Raw genomic sequence first — 17,064 nt, 5'->3', positions numbered from 1 at the left:
CGTAATCTAATCTGCTTTTGTGATCTTAAATATTTTAGGACTGAAATAAAGTGTGTATGTGTGTGTGTGTGTGTGTGTGTGTGTGTGTGTGTGTGTGTATGTGTACCACATGTGTGCAGGTGCCTGCAGAGACCAGAAGAGGGCATCAGATTCCCTGGAGCTGAAGTCCTAGGAGCCTGTGAGACAACCAACATGGGTGCTGGGAATGGAACTTGAGTCTTCTGGAAGAACAGCAAATGCTCTTAACTACTGAGCTCTCTCTCTCTCTTCAGTTCCTGTTTGTGTTTCTAACCACCAGAAGGATCAGAGAAAACTCAATACTCAAAATATTCACAGCCTACTGAGGAAAGGGATGAATGAACATAGGAGCAGTATGGTGCCTGCTACAATGTTGATTGATTTCAGCCTCTGTGACTGCCCTAGCAGGAAATCTGTTGTCTGACGCTTTGTGATGTCACTAAGTGCCTCGGATGTGCTCAGCAACAGGGTTTCTAAACTTGGAGAGCTGGAGGTGTCCAGTGAGTTGTGACATATAGAATTACACTGGGTGCCAGGAGCCCAGCCCCTAGCTGCAAATCCAGAAAATGTCTCCTGCCATTTGTCTTCCAGATGTCAGTGGACAACAAAGTTGCTCTGAGGTGAGAATCACTGCTCTAGAAGAACTACATATTTTTTTTTTTTTTGCATAGAAAATGGTTTATTTGGCTTAAATATCCAGGTCACAGTCTATTGAGATAAGTCAAGGCAGGAACTTAAGCAGAAGCCATGGAAATATGCTACTTTCTGCCTTCCTGCCCATGTCTCATTCAGTATGTTTTCTTTTTTTTTTTCCGAACATTTTCTTTATTAAGAAATTTTCTACTCACTCCCCATAGCATCCACAGATCCCCACTCCTCCCTCCCCCACCCCCAACCCTCTTTCCCAAGACACCCTGAATCCCCACATCCCTCAAATTGAGGTCTCCCATGGGGAGTCAGCAGAGCCCAGCACACTGAGCCTAGGCAGGTCCAAGCTCCTTCCGACTGCACAAAGTCTGTGCGAGGCATCACACCACAGGCACCAGATTCCCAGAAGCCTGCCTATAGACCAGGGACAGATCTCGATGCCCCTGCCTGGGTGCCCCCCAAACAAGGAACTGAAAATTTAAAAGGCAGGTATCATGGCTTGCTTACCATGTCATTTCCCACTATCCAATCCAACATATTTGTGTTTAAAAGATGCTTAACCGTATAGCAGCAGAGTATGAAATCCTTGAGTCTCGTGTGTGTGTGGGGGGGGGGTGGTGCATGTGGGGGGTGTGTGTGCACAAATGTGTGGAGGACATCAGTCAGTGTTTGGCTCTTCCTCTATCACTCTCCACATGATTTTTTTTTTTGGGGGGGCAGGATCTCTCTTGAGCCCAGTGTTCAGTTGATGAGCTAATCTTCCTGGGCAGCTGTCTCTGGGGACCTGTCTGTCTTTGGCCCATCCCTCCCCTCAGCACTAGGGTAACAGACACATGCCACCACACCCAGATATCTGGCTTTTTATGTGAGTGCTGATGATCCAAACCTAGGTCCTCATGCTTATACTTTGAGCATTTTAGTGACCCAACCATGTCCCCAGCCCAAATCTATATTCTCTTAAGCTCCCACAGAGCAGCCCCTAGGGCAGACCGTATTATGAACCACAAGGAAATCTCAAAAGATGTAAAAGAATAAGAATCATCAGATCCAGGTTTTCTAACCCACAATAGAATAAAATGATAAATCAACAAAACAGAAAGAAATACTAGGAATAACACTTGGTTAACACATTTCAAAATGCCCCACAGGTGTAAGAAAAGAAAAATCACAAGAAGGAAATATCGTGAGCTGAAAAAATACATGAAAAATGCAACATATCAAAATGTATGGCAGGCATTTAAAGCAGTCTTTAGATAGATATGCATAGATTGAACAGCTTATATTCTAAAGAAAAATGTTAAAATGTCAATAATAGCTGCCCCTCCAAAAAAAAAAAAAAAACAGAAAGAAAAGTAAAAGAAAAAAAACAGGGATGGGAGTGGAAATCAGAGAGACAGAAGAAGTAGAAGAGCTTGTGTGCTACAGTGGATTCTGGAAAAAATCACAAAATTCATAAACCTTGAACTATGTGTACTATGGGCAAGGATACACACAAATTATCAAATCCATGTACGGCATCATTCACTATAATCACTACAGAACCCATAGAAATTTTGCCTGCTCTTGGGACCCTTTTCTTCCTACTGGGTTGCCTTGTCCAGCTTTGATATGAGGCTTCATGCCTCATCTTATTGTAACTTGTTATGCCATGTTAAGTTAATATTTCTGGGAGGTCTACTCTTTTTTTTTTGAAGGGAAATGGAAGAGGGGTGGATCTGGGGGAGAGGGGAGGTGGAAGTGAGACCTGGGAGGAATGGAGGGAGAGGAAACTGAGGTTGGGACATATTACATGAGAGAAGAATAAAAAAAGAAAAAGAAATGGAAACATCAGGAACTGTATAATAATAATAATAGTGATGCTCATAATGAGCTCAGTGGTTAAGAGCATTGGCTGCTCTTCCAGAGGACCTGGGTTTGATTTCCAGAACCCACATAGTGGCACAAAACCATCTGTAACCCTCGTCTAGAAACATTCAATTTTAATAAGTGAAGTTTTTATTTTAAATATCATTTTATTTGCTTTTTAAAAAGTATGTGTGTACAAGACCATCTTGGTATGAGTATATAGGTCAGAGGACAATATTCAAATATAGGTTCTCTCCCTCTGGGTGATTCCCAGGGAACGAACTCTGGTCTTCAAGCTTGGCAGCAGAGACCTTTGCGCCCTGATCCGTCTCCCTCACCCTAACTGAAGTTTTTTGGTACAGTGTCTTACTATGTAGTCCAAGCCTTAAGCACACAATCTGTCTCAGCTTCCCAAGTGATTAAATCACAGGTGTGTGCTACCACTTCTGGAAACAATAAATGAATTTTATGATATTTAAATTCTACCTCAGTGAAGTTCCCACATATATATATATCTTGCTAAGTGTGATGGCACACACCTTTAATCCCGTACTCAGGAGGCAGAGGTAGGCAGATCTCAGTGAATTCAGGGCCGCCTGGTCTACATAGTGAGACCCTCTCTCAAAAGAAAAAAGTTTCGCAGTAACTTTGTAATGAAACAAACTGTGTCACTTAGACTCAGAACTATTACTTTGTCTTTGCCCTATTTCTGTGAGAGTCCAGAAAGGTCTGAAGATAGGCCTTTGGCATGTGTGTTTATGATTCCTGGCTCCTGAATTTGTGGCTAAATGGTTTCCCTGAAATTCAACAGCTTGCACTCTCAGCTCACTTTAAATTATTAAACCCCAGGGGCAGAGGAATCAAACGGGGAAATGTACTGTAACTCCCCAACACACATTCATCTTCAGCTACCAAAGTGGCCTGGAATCCCAAGTGTTTTCAAGGTAATCTGCAATACAAATGCTGGAAGGAACCATGGACTTTCTTCCATAGTTGAAGGATTTCAAAGGGTGATCCATGAGCCAACTGCATTGGAATTACCTGAAGACACACTCCTGTCTTTAAATCTGTTGATAAAAAGATCCCTGAGCTCGCTCTAAAGTTCACAAATCAGCTACTGATGGATTCATCACCTCTGGTGAGGTTCCAGCAACAATGTCAAGATCAGCATTTCTGATAAGCCCCTGGGCATTTTTTAATGAAGATTACATTTAAGAACTATTGATCCAGGACTGACTTTCATCATTTGTGAAATGAGGAAATCACACAAGACTTATTTCAAAAATAGTTTCTAAGAATTATAGTCTTTTGTTCCTTTTCCTTGAATCCTGTATTTTCCTATATTTTTAAAAGCCTCTAGTTTTTCTCTGATCAGATATTTAACTTTTTTTCTTTTTTGAGACATGGTCTCATGTTGCCCAGGCTGGCCTCAAACTTGCTATGCAGTTGAGGATAAACTTGAACTTCTGATTCTCCTGCTTCCACTCACATCTTGCTAGTATTACAGATGTGTGCCAACAATACCTAGTTTACCTTGGGCTTGAACCCAGGGCTTCCTGCATGCTAAGTAGACACTCTACCAACTGAGCTACATCCTAACTCTAGATCTTTAACTGTATCCATACTTCCTTGCAAAAGGCTGAGTCCTTTCATGCGCCAGACATTGTTAAACAATCGGTTCTTCCAGTCTTTGTAGATGGTGCCTCCTATCCACCCCTAGAGCAGGAGGTGAGATTTGTGAGTGGAACTCAGTGCTGAATAGAATGGACATGCCTGGGACAGATGTGGAATGCAGATCCCACTTGCTACCATGCTCCCAGGGACTTCACCATTCCGTACGTGCCACCTCTACTGACGGTTCAAGAGAGCCTTGTCTATGGATACAGTATACAGCCCCTGGAGTTCTGGGTTCAAATTCTACACAGTGGTTTGACACTTTTGATGTCTCTATTCCTAGTCCCTACCTGTAAAAGTGCTTAAAAGTATTCCTAACTCATAGATTGTTAAAGGATAGGTGAGTCTATATCTTTAAAGGGCTCTGAAGAAAAACCTAGTGTGTGGTAGATAGCATGCAATTGCATGCTAAATAAATGTCCACATTCAGGTTGATTTCAGACATTACTTTTATAGTTCTGAGATGTCTGGGAAGTGCTTGGGAACACATGTAAGGTACATATGTTTGTTTCATGTTTTAGTATTTGGGATATTTCATTATAGACAGGCATTTCAGAAGCTTTACTCCAAGGAGAGTCAGATTGCAGCATGTGGTTTGGTTCATGCATGGGTATACACATGAGCGTGTGTGTGTGTGTGTGTGTGTGTGTGTGTGTGTGTGTGTGTGTGTGTATGTGTGTTGGGTGTTGGAGTGGGAGGGATGAGCAGTGCCTTACCCTGTAATGAACCAGGCCATCTCGGACAGTAAAAGGAGGTGAACAAAGCAGGGTGACAGGCTATCTGGAGCCTGGAGCCTTGTTGCAGTTCTTCCCGAGTGTCTGCTGTAGACCTCATCACATCCGACTCTTCGTCATGCCCAACCCGAGGCTTGGCAGCCAGGACCTAGCAATTGCAATTGCACACGTGTCTCCCACATCATCGCAGCTGATCTACTCCAGAGGGTCAAATAGGCCAATTTCCCACATCCTGTGCGTCCCTTTATTTAAAAGCACCAAATGACCAGCCGGGTGACACCCCTGTGAAAAATTTTCCATGAACTTAGGGGCTAAAAACCGTCCTTTATTTAATTTCACCTTAATTGCATCAATTAGGCTCCTTTCGTGTTTGCTCAATAAACTCTTTTGTTTCTTTCACTCAGCTCGGAGCAACAGCTGCCAAGTGGAGTCTTTGTTCTGGGAGCCTTTCGGAATGGTCTTCACACCAACCCTGTTTGTTTTCCTCAGGCCTTCTCCTAACAAACCTGAAGAAGTGTGACTATTAAGCCTCAGAGGGCAAACTTAGTTGCCAGCTGCCATTTACCCCACCCCCATCAAGTGCCCAGAAAAGAAATAAGGCCTTTCTTCTCCACTCTGAAGGGAAAATGATTGCGTTAGGAGAGGCTTCTGGAACCTTCAGGTATCTTGAATTTCCCTCATTGTCTCTCCTTGTGACGGCTCCTTCCCTTATCCAGCCTCCAGCATCTCCTAGAACATTTGCTCTTTTAGGCCATAGAGACATCCTCGCATCTCGCCTCCTTGCCTCCAGAGCTGTCCTATCTCCCCATACTCCCCACAGCTGTCAGAGACCATTAATTCTAAAGTGAGGCCAGTCAAATGACGCCATTGCTCTCACCCCAGGGCTGAAACCTTCCCCTACCTTCTCTCAGAATCCAGGGAATTTTGTTTACCCCTTGCTGCCTCAAGTTCTTCAGTCTTGATTCTAATTTCTCAATCCCTGGAACCCACTTGACCAAGGCAGTTGCCATTAAGCCCCCTCCTTCTTTTGTTTGGAAACCATTCTTCTAGTAAGGAAAGAGGTTATTTCTCCTATCTCCCCAGATCTGGGCTAGCTGTAGTTTCCTGCTTGATTATTAAGATCCAAAAGAAGGATGCTCAAAACCTTCCAACCCTAGAGTATAAGAAGCTTGCTGACTTCTACCTGGGCCTTTTGGAATATTCTCTTTGAAATATTTGCTTTGGGGCTGCTGGATGCCATATAAGAAGTCCAGTTACCCAGAGATTGCCATATTCTGGAAAATATAAGTCATGCGTAAAAGCCCTAGACAGTAAGTCCTGGTGAGGGAAAAAAGTCAATAAATATCAAGGCATCAGAGTTATCCATGAAGAAGCCATCTTGAAAATAGACATTTAGCCCCAGCCACACCAGTTGACACCAAATAAATGAGAGATGAACCAGCCCATCCAAGCCCTTCCACATTCCTTAAGCACAAAATTAGAATAAAAATTAAACACTGTTTGGAAGGCATATTTTTAATACAGCAACAGCAAGCAGGCAAATATTTCTTCAAACACATCTTTCAGATCTTCCTAAAGTCCATTCAAGGCTATTGCTCATATTCCCATCTCACTGTCCCTACACCTACTTTCTCTGTCTTTGGTAGCTTTTCACTCTTCCTTCTTGTTTTCTCCTTAAAAATACAAACAGCACTTTCATTGGCTAGAATTTTTATCTCAGTGCATGATGATTTTCTTCTAAGTCACTCAACAAATACTAAGTTCTTAGGATGTGCCAAGCACAGAGATTTCAATGGTGAAGCATAGTCCCACAGTGCTGGTAGTTCTCTCTTCTACCAGGGCCTTCCATCCCATTGGAAACAGCTCCTACCTTTGTCTGATGATAAGCTACCCAGTGCAGAAGCTGCCTGGTTCCTTCAAATTCTTCAGACCCAGTACAGTGCTGGTACAAAGCAGTTGCTCAATAAATTCCAACCCAATGATTAAATGAATTGTGTCTTTGCATTGGTGTTTATACAACCAGTTGCCTTTAGATTTGGTTGAGTTCATCCAAGTTGATCTTTGCATAGTTCAGCTTCCTAAAGAGGGTTCAATGGGCAGAATACAGGGAGGGTAATGATGTCTGATAGCTGATGGCCTGGCTTGGGTACCCTACAAATTCAAAATGTAACAAGAATGAGCAGTAGGAATGTTCTACAGAAGGGAATGCTCAGGGAAACCTTACGTGCTGGTGGAGAGAGGTAGAGATTTCAGGTGCAGCTTTCACATCTCGGCATGTTACAAGCACCCACCATGAACTCAGTGCCCCTGTCTCTTCCCTGGAGATAGCAAACAAATAAAACCACGGGAGGAGGCCAAGCTTCTATGGTTTTTGTTTTGATGTGAATATATCAAGTAATCTAGCAAACCAATTAGCTCTTAAAACCAAAGCAATGTGCACTTGCCTGAGGCTGGCTTCAAAAGAAAGATTTATCGAGATCAAAAACTCCCTGTGTTTGTAGGAAGCTGCCTTGCAGATCCATTTCCCGTACTCTTTATGGCTAAGGAGTCACTTGGAGGATCTGGCACTTTTTGTCAATATGGCTCAGACAAAAACCAAGGGCACAGAGAACTAACATGTACTTGGCCCATTAATTTACCAGGAGGTGACTTTTCCTTTAACCGGAGACATTTGGTGATGACTGGAGACATTTCTGGTTATCACATTGGGATATGGAAAGAAAGCTACCGGCATCTAGAGATGCGTGTTAAAGATGCTGCTGAATGTCACACAGCGGACAGCGCTAGCCCACTACAAGGACTCATCTGTTCCAATGCACAAACTGAGCCAAGGTTGAGAAACAGTGACACAGAACTGGAGCGTTCATTAGAACCACCCAGAAGCCACGTTGAAACACACTGTTGCTTTGCTGGCTCTGGAGCAAGGCCCAAAAGGGTGCACTTTTAACAAATTCTCATGCTGGTTCTTGAGTCACAGTTTGAACTGCTGCTCTAGTGCTTCCCTTCTTGACACAGCAGAAGCCGAGGGCGTTTATCTGTCACTGAAGCATGATGGGAAGCTCGAGGTAGTAAGTCTCCATGCAGTTCCTTTGGAAGGCTTTTCTGCCATTCAACAAGAATCTTTTGCTTGGGTCAATGAACATCATTCTGACTCAGTCTAAGTGTTTACTGGGGAGGAACTGAGAAAAAATAAAATATAAAAACAGTAACACACTTGGGGGAAAAAAACGAGAACCTGAACCAGGAAGGGAAATTAGCAACTACTAGGGTCACTTTTTTGGCACATCTTACAGAAAGACTTGGAGAGCAGATGACAAAGGTTGATTCTCTGGAGGGGCAGCCAGACCAACAAAAGTTCAATTAGTAAGTCTTGGCAAATAAAGACAACAAACAATTTGGCAATAATAAATTAAAGCCATGCTTGGCTCCTACCCAGGCTCGATACTGTATCCCTGCCAGGCTTTGTGAAAGGATGGCTTTGAAGGCTTCTGAAAAGGGTCCATTTCTTCAACAATCCCCGCTTTTGTTCGTAGCCTTTCTTGGCTTCTTGGTGCTCTTCTTCACTTGTTATGAAGGGCGCTCACAGCAGCGGCAGGCTTCAGCGTCCCAAAATGTTGTCGGTTCAGTCCCCTCTTCCCAACATGGTAAGAGATGCCCACTGCCCATTTCTGCTCTCACCTGTACAGAACTGTATGAGTGGAGCCCACAGGCTGGGAGACTGAAATAGATGAGGTTTTTACCTTAAAAAGTCCATTTCTAGGGAAACAGACAACAAAGGCTACACATATGTAGACACCCAGTTTTATTTTGATCATGGTTTTCGGGTTGAGGAAGTTAAAAACATTGACACAGCACAGTGTGGGAGTCACATCTCTCTAGATTCAGCGCCTAGTACACATAAGGAGAGTTAAGATATTAGCACAATTAACATTGATGTTTAATGGTGAATGATCAGGATGTCAAATCAGAAAGGCTTGGCTTCATTTCACAGACAACGGGAGATTACTGGAGCTTCCAAGGCAGACTTTTGATATGAACAGCATTTTTCTTTGACATGAACAACAACGGTAGGTGTTCAGATTTTGGAGGCTGATACCAGATGGAAGAAAAAGAAGACTAGAAGATTATACATCCCTCCAGACACAAACTCATTCCATGGTATAGCAATTGTGCTTCTGGGGTTTATCAAATAGAAATCAGAACATAATAAAGTCCTGAAGGGGGACCTGCATATACAATCAAACCCAAATAAATTTCCATCAGTAGGAAAACGGACAAGCAGATGTTGTGTTGTTAATGATGTTGTAGATGATGTGGTGGGAAACTCTTCAATAGCATGAAAAAATGAACTGCTAGTGTATGACAAAAACTTGCTGGAGTTTCACGGGGGATGAAGCATGTTATGATACTGGTAATTCTAGAAGCTGAGTGGTAGTCACATGGGGGTTCATTTTACTTTTCTGTTTATTTTATGTACATTTGAAGTTTTCCGTAGTATAAAGTATTAATCACAGGCAATAGGTCTGGGTCAGGACGTGGGGAGAGAAAAACCACAACAGATAAAAGGCATTTCAGGGATGGACTTCAAGCATCTTGGTAACTACTGCAGTGCAGGGTGCTGCTTTTAAAGACAGACTTTGAAAACAATGTATTTCAGTAGCAATGCTTTTAAGAAAGCAAGGAGCGGGTTTTGAAGGGGAAAGAGATGGCTTTTGCACATGGATACTACATGGGTTTTGAAATTAGACTGGGACAAAGAAAGATGACACTCAGCAAAGAGACAGAAAGGAAGAATGATGAGCTCCCTTGTTGAGTATTCTCTTGATTAAGGCATAAATTTCAGTCTTAAAATCAATTATCCTATAGGCTTGTAGCTCACTAAGCTGATGTCAAGTATCAGGTCAGGTAGGAGACATCCAAACTATCTGCATTGAATGCTTGCAACATACCAAGCCAAGCTCTTCCCACTGAACCTACAGTCTAGCAGTACAGACAGATACATCAATGTATGTCCAATATAATATGATTTGTGTGCCAACAAAGACCACAGATCACGATGTGGAGTCCCAGAAGGGAGCTGTCAGCCAAGTCTGGTTGAAAAAGGAGATATATACCTTTAGTGTCCTCAAAGATGATTCATAGCTCAGATGGAAGCCATGCCAACAGGTGCATTGGAGTTTACAAACTTCTGAAACCCTATAGGATTGCCACTTCTCAATTTGGTAGTATTCATGTAATTATAGACTTCTAGAACCCTGAATTAGACTCCAGGGAATAATTGTTAGTCATCTAGTGTGTTAAAGACATTATGTTATTCAGTATGGAGGAATTCAGACTTGAAAAATGAAAAGACTGGTAACTTGCTCTACAAATTCAATTTAAAACATCATGAAGAAAGAGATGGTGTGCGACCAGATCACCGAACAACCTGTTCACTTTACAGATAAGGACAATAAGTTTCAGAGAATTTGTGCCACCCTTTCAAGATTGCGAAGTTATTTTTCTGAGAACCTGGAGCAATTTGAGCCCACCTCTGCCGCTCTGACCTAGATAGGCTTTATCTCTAGCCCAGGGTTATTTCTATGGTGGCATTTCAATTCCCCCATATTTACCATAGTTAACACTTTCTCAAGGTCCTTTGACGTCATGAACTCTGGTTGCGTGGAGTGGGTAGAAGTGTGCCTCTCCAAGTGTGAGTCTAGTGATAAACGCCATAAAACTCAGCTTTAGTCAAACGGCACTGCTGACTCCCTCCCATTTGAAGCCAATCTTGCCATCAATTAAAGCCTTCATATAATCTCTAGCTTGTGATTAAACACATTTTAAAAACACAATTAGTTATGAGCAGCTATGCAGGCCTTTGATTCATAATTGGCTGATTGTTTCCAAAAAGTTGACCAAGGGAGCAATAATACCCTGTTGGCTCTACAAGACACATTGCAAACACACACCCTAATTCCTGCCTCTGCACAAGGTTGAAGGTACCATTTGCCAAGTGGGCCCTACCTATCTTTCCAACCTCACTTTTCCAGACTGTAAATAGACTTACGTCACCCACTAAGTCAAAATTTCTCGTAGGTTCCTACTGTCCTCTGGAAAAGATTCCCAACTCATTTGCATGGCCTATGAGGCTCTTTATGCTATGACCTCTGCCGCTCATCCAACCCTGTGGGCCTTGCTTCATGAATCCTGGCAATCCACCTTTACCAGGATAGCAACTAGAATAGCAATTCCATTAGCAAGTCTATATTCATTCATACAGTCATTGATTCATTCAGAAAACATTTCATGGGGCTTTATTGGTGTCAGTTCCTCTGTTGGGCACTCGTGATTAAATGATAACTAAGGAGTCAATGAGCTTTAATTCTCAGAGGTGGTCATTAAAGAATCATACATGGGCACGAGTGTCTACATGTGAAGAAGTGGAGAAAGGCCATTCCAGGCAAAGAGGGGAGTCAGGGCAAACTTCCTATGGAGGGAAGAGCCTGCCACTGACAGCATGCTGGAGGAGGAATAGAAAGTGAGTGAAGAGATCAGAGACACAGCAAAGACCCACGTCATGCAGGATCTGGAAGCCATTCATTTTGAATTTCCATCCTGGGGTAGGATTTTAAGGATAGGGAATAACACAGAATCTATGATTTAGAAAGAAGTTGTTCTGTAGGCTACTGGTCTAAAAATAAGGACATCAAAGATGAGAGCTGTGAGGAGTGTTAGGGTGTTGCTAAGGAAACACCAGGCCATGGGATGACCAAGCATCCCAGCGTGCCTACAACTGAGGGGTACTAAAGTTCTAAAAGCAAAACTAAAGCATGCAACATGAGTCGACCGACCTCCAGGCAAGACACAATGGGCTTTTGTGATAGGATAGTACTCAACAGAAAGAAATGGGTGGTCTGTAGGTAGAATACTTACTGATGGACAGAAGAAATGAGTACCGAAAAAGGAGGGGCTTTATGTCCTAGCTTTCGTAACCAGCTGGAGCCTTCTGTTGATAATGGAAGAACAACTTCCCATTTCTCTGTGCACCCATGGTGGTTTTGATTTGTCTTTTGTAGTGTTGGTGATCAAGCTCAAGGCTTTGAACATAGTAAGTCCCACTTTACAACTGAACTGCATTCCCAGCCCTGATTCATGGCTCTTTTGAGAAGCAAGCCAACCTGGTAGGACAGCATAAAGGAAGCCAGCTAATAACTGCGTGGCAACTTCCAGGGCTTGTAGCAAATTGATGGCTTGAACTAGGGCCAAGGCCGTAATCAGCCAGTTTACCTTGTGCCTTTTATTTTAGGAAGACCAAAGCAATTTATAAATTTTATGATGATCTTCAGAAGCCCCTCCACTCCCCATGCCCCAACCCTGCCGCCTATGGCTCCAGCTAACAGACAGGCCAGGAGACAGACAGATGGAGATTAGGTTAACACTGATCTGTTAAGTTGATAAAGTCAAAGCCTCTTGTGTTCCCTGGATTGCTAAAGCTGCTGGGACTACATCTTCTTTACAGAAAGCTGGTTCCCCCCACCCAGTCAGAGAGGGGTGTGTAGAACAATGAGCATGAACTCCGTGCTCTGGTTTTGCCTCCCTCCTGTGTAAGCATCTGTGTGACCCTGGGCAAGTTACCTAACCCTGTAAGTTTCCATTTTCTTCCCTATAAAACAATGCTAGTAATTACCCACCTTAGAGCATTCTGATAAAAGTTAAAGATAAAGTATATGCCTGCAGAGTAAGAAACTCTCAGGGATGGCTCCTCTCATCTTGACATGCATTCTTCATATAGAGTATTGTGGCTTTGCTAATACAGGGAAAGGTGTTGAGACCTGAAAAGTCAACACGTGTGTCTCCTTTTAAACTTTAAATTTTAGAGAAACTCCCCTGGTGTTGTCTGAAAAAGTGGAGTGGGGGACTGGTAGAGTGGATGGAAGCTCATTCCCTAGGACTCTGTACCACCTGTACTTGAATCTCAGCTATGCCACTTACTGGAGGAGTAAGCTCCAATAATCTGTGCAATCACTTCATGCTACACTCTGCTAATCTGTAAAAAAAAAAAAAAAAAAAAAAAAAAAAAAACAACTAATTTTTCAATGTAGCTATATGACATGCCTTTTGTGAGTATTAAATGAGATTATCCATGCTCAATACTTAACATGGCTCCTGGCACACACTGAGAATTAAGTAAATACTCTCTACAAACAATGGGAAGAGGTTACCCATTGGCTCTTGCCACTTTCCTGTTCATAACTGACATACATATTATACATCAAGGAAACTCTTGCTTTCTACAGAAGTTGGGCCATAGATAATGCAAAGGCTAAAATTAATTTCCTTTGAAAATACCCATCAACAGTCCCCCAAAGTCCCATGCACTTGGTTTTATGTTTATAATGCTGTAAGCAGGGTGGCCTTCAGTTTTCTCTGTTTGCAATATGATGGTCTTAACAGTACCTGACTCAGTTGTTGGTTCAAATGGACTAGGAATTCATTCAAAGTGGCTAGAATAATGCCTTGCCTCTAGGGAGGGTACAGATATTAGCTTTTGTTGTTATTATTTATTTTTATGTCCAGGATCTATTCTCCCTGCTATTTCATGCAAAGGAGTGTTAGGACAGAAAGCATGGAGGATAATGTCTAGTTGGTATTCATGTGTAGAATAATGTTTGGTTTGTATTCATTATAGATCTGAGACATTTTTTTCCCTATGTTCTCATCATAAAGGAACTATAGTAACCTCACTTTTGAGATAAAGACACCAAAGCCCAGAGATATCACTGCTGAAGAACTAAAATTTGGGGAATTGCTGTGGGAAAAAAAAAAAGCCCACTAGAACTTATAAATGAAAATTCTGAACTAACGATAATTCAACAGAGAACATTTTGTAGTTTATTCCAGATTAAGGACATCTTCTTTCTATAAATTTGTTCTTTTCTTTTAAAATAATTGTTCTTTGACTATTACATGTGTGTTACATGATAAAATCTGTGGCTCAGTATGTCTACACTAGTTGCTCAAGCTCTGCTCCATGTACTGGATTTGTACTCATGTATTGGGAATCTTAAAGAAGACAGCCATTTCTCATAGAGCCCTGGGTCACGTGCCCATCTCTCCAGCTACCCACTTGAAGAAGTTCCCCCTGGTATTAGATGATCCTATCTATGCCATATACCTCTAAGACATTGACCTTGACCTCATAAGCACTTTCTAACAGTTAACCAATCCCACCATTTCAACTAGCTCTCCCACCAAGAAAAGGCTGCGTTTGGAGATACGATGGCATTCGCCACAAGGAAAAACACAGATAAGCATAACGTGATGAAACTTGCGGTGAGGGACTGAATCATTTGATTTCACTGTATTTCTTCAAGAGGATTTTTTTTTGACGTCTTCATATTAAATTGATTTGCTTGAATTGTCCTGTTTTGTAGAAGAGCCTCAAGATCATTGACTAACAAACAAGCCCAGGCAGTAGTACAGGCATCTGGTCAACCTGGAAATATTGAGCAACTATCTGACTCTTTACATTACATTAAAGATGTTAGTATCTTCCCCATATCTCCATATTAGGTCTTTAGGTAACCAAATACTAAGACCAGAGATCAACTCTTGGTTTTCCCTGGAAAGTCAAGTGACCACAGCTGGATCATCTATGTCCACTAGCTTTAGCCCAGACTGTTGCCATTAGTCAATCAGTCATCAGTTCCTTTTCAAAGCTAATGTTCTATCTCTTTTGGATTTGATTTCTGAGAATGGCTTGCTCATAACTTGATTTGAAATATTACAAAGCTAAACTGTTGTACTCAGGTGAATGGGAGAAATACAGAAATTAGTTTTATGCTAGGAAGTCTACATATGAACTTTTTGGTAGCAAGGAGATAATTTTTTCTTTTACTGTATTATAATGATTGATATTTATTTTCCTTATAAAAAGGTATTCTAGGATTACCTTTGTGTCCAAACAAGCAGAAAGGTAGATCTAAAAAACAAACAAACTGTAGGAAACAAAACACACTTCTTGGTACCAATGAAGCACTCGGTCTCATATTAACAAGATGTGTGAAACTAACCAATAGCCCAGCTTATTCCCATCAAGTTCTGCTTCCTCACTGTCCTCCTCCTGCCAAATCTAATCAGTAGCACATGGCATGGCAAAGGTGTTCAGTAAGTACCTTGGTGCCCAGGATTCCAAGAACCACACCAGCTTTCTACCAGGACTGTTCACGTTTTCAGAGCCAAACCAACAGGAAATTATTTTTCCCCATGTTTTCATCCCACCACAAGAATAAAGGAAAAATTGCCAAATGACTTGGCAATGTATGGTGCTACACAAGAGAAGAGGCATCATGGAAAAATGGAAATAAATCTAAAATCACTATACCCAACACCTCCTTCTACTACTACTACTGCTACTACTACTACTCACACATGCATGCATGAACACACACACACACACACACACACACACACACACACACACACCACACCACACCACATCATACCACACCACATCACATCACACCACACCACATCACATCATACCACACCACACCACACCATTTCACTCCCTTCCTTCCCACCACTGCTTGTCCTAGTTTGGCCAATCAAGAATTATATCAGTGTTAATCTCAGCAAAAGTCAAATTAAAAGCATCAGAACCATCAGGTTTTCCTCAGATGAGTCAATAATTCAAGTCCTTGCCATTGGACTCCAGAGAAGGGCATCGCCTCTTAGCATCTGCCAAAGAAAACAAACTCTCCCCTTCCCAGCTCTTAATCTCATGCCAAACAAAGCACTGACTCTTTTCCCCAAACCCTAAATATCAGGGGTAAATCTGTTTGTGATGATGATGAGTCTGAACTATGAATTTTAAATGACTTTTAATCAATAAGCTGCATCAATACTTGAGGAGCTGAGTGTGCCCATTCTAGATGGCATTAAGTACCTTCCTTCATGGTCCCTTGTGATTCACACTCTCAGGTGCATCAGTGCCTCCATATGCACATTAGCACAACCAGGTTTCCATTGGCTTCTCTTTTCCACAAATATAGAGAGGGCTTTTGTTACTAAATCAGCTATTGCTGGATATAAATAGCTATCAAGAGAAAGATGATTTAAGATTATGTCTATGATGTCAGAGACAGTAGGTTAGGGTGGTAGGCAGTATTGTGTAATAAAAAGTGAGAATGCTCAAAAGCATGGTCCCAGGACCAGCTGGATGAAAACCAGCTGCGTGACCCAGATGTAACTTCTTCTGGCTTTCTTTGTTCTTACTCTTTTACAAACAAAATATTTGGAATGGATATTTCCCAGTAAGTCTTCAAAAATTATAATTGGTGCTTTTAAACATTGCCTTTTACTGTTAGCAGCTTCCACTTTAGGGGATGAGTTAAAATACTCCCTTGCTAACATATTCTCTGGTATCGGGAAGCATGGCAAGGCAAAACTCTTGGACTTTAAGACAGATAAATACTGGAAGTCCTTCCCAATGATATTTCCTTCAGCCCTCAATTTGGTCCTTCCTATATCATTTAGGTTAGGTTAGGGCACATTTACTCAAAATCATCCCTGCTTCTTCTTTCCTTTCATCATTCCCCCCTTCTCTTTCTTCTTCTTTTTTTTTTTTTTAGGTCCTTCCTGGATCTTCTGCCCCACCTCTTCCCAGTAGCAAGAGAGAAACTTGTAACCGCACATAGAAACTCACAGTGAGAAAATGATAGCCACATGGAGATATTGATCTGTACTGCCAAACCCAGTGGGAACATTTTCCGCATTTAAGTGGCAACTTTCCACAGCGCTTTAATAGGAAATACTGTCAAGTTTCCAACAATGTCTCCAGTTGGGTGCTACTGGCCAGGTATCGAATGCAAAAAACCCCTGGTTCCTGTCTTAGAATACATTTTAAATCGACAAACTTTAAAATCTTTATGAAAAAGAAAATGTTTTTCAGAAGTTACTGTTAGAAGGAATTTGTCCCTTTGTGACAATGTATTTTAATACTGTAAGCAAATTTTCCTGATTTTTTTGTAAAATGACATTGCATTTATTTATTTATCTACCTACCTATCTATCTATCCATCTATCTATCTATCTATCTATCTATCTATCTATCTATCTATCTATCTATTAATTTCTTGATTGATTCTTGGGGGAATTTCAT

At 41.7% G+C, this 17,064-nt stretch overlaps 1 long non-coding RNA gene across 1 annotated transcript; it reads left to right on the top strand.

The window, feature by feature from the left end:
- The first annotated feature begins 497 nt into the window (after positions 1-497).
- Positions 498-16,826, top strand: LOC131909404 (uncharacterized). The gene is made up of 2 exons (XR_009378838.1): positions 498-638; positions 16,535-16,826. It is a non-coding gene; the product is annotated as an uncharacterized LOC131909404 (long non-coding RNA).
- Positions 16,827-17,064: the final 238 nt, after the last annotated feature.

This window comes from Peromyscus eremicus, chromosome 4 (assembly GCF_949786415.1).
Source record: "Peromyscus eremicus chromosome 4, PerEre_H2_v1, whole genome shotgun sequence".
Lineage (NCBI taxonomy): Eukaryota > Metazoa > Chordata > Mammalia > Rodentia > Cricetidae > Peromyscus > Peromyscus eremicus.
The sequence above is the reverse complement of the archived record's forward strand: the minus strand, read 5'-3'. Positions and strand labels throughout refer to the sequence as shown.